This window comes from Cyphomyrmex costatus, unplaced genomic scaffold (assembly GCF_001594065.2).
Source record: "Cyphomyrmex costatus isolate MS0001 unplaced genomic scaffold, Ccosl1.0 scaffold174, whole genome shotgun sequence".
Taxonomy (NCBI): Eukaryota; Metazoa; Arthropoda; class Insecta; order Hymenoptera; family Formicidae; genus Cyphomyrmex; species Cyphomyrmex costatus.
In genome coordinates, this window is record NW_017275758.1 from 42,119 (window position 1) to 47,299 (window position 5,181).

Below are 5,181 nucleotides of genomic sequence, written 5' to 3' on the forward strand. Positions count from 1 at the left end.
TCGATGCTTATAGCATTAAGATCTAATAAGATGCTATAAGCATCGAAATTTGTTAGATTGATTGTCAATTTAATTAAAGGGATATTACCGCGGTAGTTATTTAGAGTTGCGTTGTAAAGTCTGAAAAAATTTTCGGCACGCGATTAGAGGAACTACATACGCGGTATATAAAATTCACACATAATGATAATAAGCATCGAGATCTAGCTTTGACCGAAATAGGCTTAGCTTTGTGCTTTCTTCTTTCTTGTTAATTTAGTAAATATATTTTTATTACGTCTTATTAAATATTTTTATAGTATTTATTACAATATGTACAATAAATATTTCATAATATTTACAATAAATATTTATGTTATATGCAATTTAAGATCACAAAAATATTTAATATTTTAAAGGTAAACCTTTAATCTAAAAATACCATATTTTGAAAATGTTTTATAAATATTGTGTGTTGTCTGAGATAGTTACCGTTTGGAGAATATAGTCCAAGGTCGGTCAAAACGAGAAGCTCGTTATAATTCTTCTTCGAAGCAAAATAGTATTATTCAACATTTGGTCCGATGCATCCACCTGCACATAGAAATAAAAGCGTTAGTATAAATATCAAAACTTAAAAGTGTTTCATTAAAATTAACGGTTAATACAAAATTATAATAATTTAAGGTTCATAGAGCTAATCGAGAGTACGTTCGCGATATTTCTAATTTTTGAGGTCGGTTTAGGCTTCGTGATGCACTGTACTTTATGCACGATGGTAAAATTCTAAAATTAATAATAGAGTCATAAAAATTCCAATCTATTCTATAAGGATAACATCTGACATAATATCGCAGAGTATACTTCAAATGAATAAGGTAGCCGAAATTATAATATATGTTGCGCTGCTGATCTGTCAAAGTGGTCGCCTATTTTTTTATGGTTGGCTGGGCCAACAAATAACGGATCACAGTATCGATGTGTACATTTCTGCGTAAGTCATTGTAAATTTCATCTTCATTTATCTCTCTCTTTTTTTAATGTAAAATTAAACTTTCAGATATAACGGAGAGTGGTATGAGACGTCAAATACAGAGAAAAAGATGCTCTTAATGTTAATCATGAGGAGTCAGATAATCAGTGAGATAAAGGTGGCGAAGTCCTTCGTGATGAATCTAGAAAACTTCACTGTGGTAATAATTAGAGCCGAATTAAAGTTCTGATATCGCGTTGATCGTAGCTAGCACTCCCCTTTCAATTCGCCCAAGACTGCGACGCGCGGTGTAGTATCGATAGCGAGAAGCGACAGCAGTGTGGCAACGGTTTTACTCGAAATGAGGAAAACAAGCAAGAAAAATACTAAAACATATTAGATGCATTAAACAGTTACTTCTACATTTTTTTCCCCATTATTTCGAATATTTTTAAAATAACTTTTTTCGACATTTTGTAATAACTTTATTTAGAAAAACAACACAATAGTACATTGTGTAACGCGTGGGGGCTAGTGTTATGGCGTGAAGGGCGTGAAAGCACGAGCGAAGCAAGTGCGTTATTCGCGCCCGTACCGCGCTATAAACACTATACCCCCACTAGTTACTCATAATATTTTATGTCACGCGAACCGCGTGACATAAAATAAATTACTGAAAGTATAATAGAGAAAGAATTTTTTTTGCAAGACCTTGGAGACTCTAAGCTGCTGTTATTATTATTGTCTCGTAAAACTGCTGCTAATTGTCCCACCGCCGCGTTCCCTCCAATCGATGCTCTACCGCAACGGCTTCGGGCACAAGTGGTAGTGGGGAGCAACGTGCTAAGATCAACTAGAATTGGTACGTTCGTCGACGGAAAATCCGGGCTCTAGTAATAATATTACAAGTTTATTTTATGTCTTTCTAATTTTCTCATACTTTTTTGAAAATGAATATCTAGGTCGTACAGATTGGAGACCCTCTAAAAGAGATTGGCCATCAGGATGCCACTTTTGATTGGTCCGCCATTTCATAGCGATTCCCGCTCGTATACAAATTTCAATTACTGCATTTACTTGGAATATAAATAGTATGTAATGATAAGTATTATAGAAATATTAAAACCGTGCTTTTTACATCAATATAAATAATATACGTCAAATAAAAAAAAACATGTCAAGTTTTATCGTCAGTTATATACATCTTTATCTTTAAATAACTTTGTTATAATAGCTGTTTTTTAACATTTATGATTTAATTTTTGACTTTGTTATTAAATTTTAAACGTTAACTCTTATACTGTCTTCGTTTTTTTTGTTTATACGTTAAATAATTTCTATATTTAATATTCTTTCTTAATTCTATTAATCTTTCTCAAATAAAATTAAAGTAAGGTTAGGAAATCAGTGACAAAAGTAAAAACACTTAATATTTGTAAAATTTATTTAAAAAAGGTGTGTACTGCCATTGATTTACTATCATATCTTCTATTAATATTAGTATTTTTCTTACTTAATGTTCTTAATTTGAATATGACAAACTTTCTAATAATTTTAGGAAACAATTGATGATAATTTAAAACATGTTTAGCCGTAACCTGATTAAAGACAGATATTAAATAATTTTTCCAGAATTGTGCAGTGCAACCACCCATTTTTATTGTTATTATTTTGTACTGAGCAAAAACTACGAACATAACTTTAAATCAACTCAAATCAACTTGAATAAACGAACATATACGAACGCACATATTCGTGTGAGTGAAAGAGTGAAATGGCCTATATTTCTCTCTCACTTGTAGGATTTCGCTAGGAAATGGCGGACTCACCTGATGGCCAGGGATGCCACTCCATAGACGGTTTACGATATCGCCACTAATGCCATCGGTCGGTGGCCTGGCACAACAGTTAGCACTCACACAAGCAAAGCTCGTGTACGTGTGACTTGATAGCAGAAGCGCGTCGATCATCGCGCTGTTCTTTTTTCTCTAATCTTTCGTCCTTTTGTTTGCCTTCGGCGCACTAAGAGCGAACGAGACAGCCAGAGAATCTGAGAGAGAGAGAGAGAAATAAACCTTCTCGCTGACTCGCTGTTGCATCATTCTGCCGTAATTTCTCCGAATCAAGCATCAAAAGACCGAAATGTTTTCTCGGGCGATCGGCGTATATCCACTATATCAAGAAGCATAGAGAACATTATATATATATATATACATCAGGCATTCCACGTCAACCGGATCACCTGTCTGTCCAAAATTCATGTCCACTAAAAAAGTTGTTACAGGGCTCAAAATTTAGCTTAACATATCCATTTTTATTTTCCGTGTGGTATTTTTGAAAATTCAAAATGGCGGCGGAGAGGCACTACGGTAGAGAGAAAGTAATTGTATTTTAAATTTATTATATGCAAAAAAATTAAGACAGCTTAAATTGCAACATTTTTTTCAGTGTAAAAATTGTTAACTCATCTACGTACTTTAAATTGGTGCGATATAATTTTGAATATTCAAGATGGCGGATCCAATATGGCCGACAAAATTGCACAATTTCACTTGATTGGGGTGAAACTAGGTACAAAAGGGTTTTCGAGGTCGCTGATTCCGAATCTGAACTCAGAATTTCAACATTCAAAATGGCGGATACAATATGGCCGACAAAAATTCATAATTTCACTTGATTCGGATAAAACTGGGTATTATGGGGTTTTCGAGGTAGCTGATTGCGAACCTGAATTCAGAATTTGAAAATTCAAAATGGCGGATGCAATATGGCCCACAAAAACGCATAATTTCACTTGATTCGGGTGAAACTGGGTATGGGGGCGGTCTCATTTGGAAGATGAAAGATGCAGAGGCTGCACCTGCAGTTGTATACCCTGTCAAAACCTGCGAAAAGTGCAAAAGAAAGATACGAAATGAGGAGAAATTGTTTACAGTTGTTGTCTGCTTCAAAATTACATGAACGAGTTGTAGTAAAAAGTTCCGGAGCGAAAACTACGTATAACGGTAATTAAACATAAAAAAACTACACCTAGATGCACCTGAAAATCAGTCCCTTCTTAGCATTATCCAGGATGAAAGACATGGATGTGATAGGATTCTCATCCCATTGAGGTGCTTTTTGTAGTGAGTCCCCTTACCTCTCACGAATCGGGATGCTTTTTGGAAGTAAGTCCCCTTGCCTTACACAAAAGGAAGAATCATATTAATTATATAATCGCAAAAAGGAAGAAATAATTGATTACTCATGTGTTTTCATGAATTCAGATTCACCATCTGTTAACTAACTCGAAAACCCCATAATACCCAGTTTTATCCGAATCAAGTGAAATTATGAATTTTTGTCGGCCATATTGTATCCGCCATTTTAAATGTTGAAATTCTGAGTTCAGATTCGGAATCAGCGACCTCGAAAACCCTAAAAAAAGATCAATAACTTCAGTACTGCACTTTATTAATGGGCTCAGTAGCATTTGAGAACATTTTGACATTCAATATCTTATTTGATTCTCGTACAAATGCATGTGATATTCGAATGTTTCGCACGGCTGGAGCAACTGAAAATATTTTTCAGAGTTTTTTCAGAGGGTTTGGCTAAGTTAACAGATGGTGAATCTGAATTCATGAAAACACATGAGTAATCAATTATTTCTTCCTTTTTGCGATTATATAATTAATATGATTCTTCCTTTTGTGTAAGGCAAGGGGACTTACTTCCAAAAAGCACTCCGATTCGTGAGAGGTAAGGGGACTCACTACAAAAAGCACCCCAATGGGATGAGAACCCTATCACATCCACGTCTTTCATCCTGGGTAATGCTAAGAAGGGACTAATTTTCAATGCATCTAGGTGTGGTTTTTTATGTTTAATTACCGTTATACGTAGTTTTCGCTCCGGAACTTTTTACTACAACTCGTTCATGTAATTTTGAAGCAGACAACAACTGTAAACAATTTCTCCTCATTTCGTATCTTTCTTTTGCACTTTTCGCAGGTTTTGACAGGGTATACAACTGCAGGTGCAGCCTCTGCATCTTTCATCTTCCAAATGAGACCGCCCCCATACCCAGTTTCACCCGAATCAAGTGAAATTATGCGTTTTTGTGGGCCATATTGCATCCGCCATTTTGAATTTTCAAATTCTGAATTCAGGTTCGCAATCAGCTACCTCGAAAACCCCATAATACCCAGTTTTATCCGAATCAAGTGAAATTATGAATTTTTGTCGGC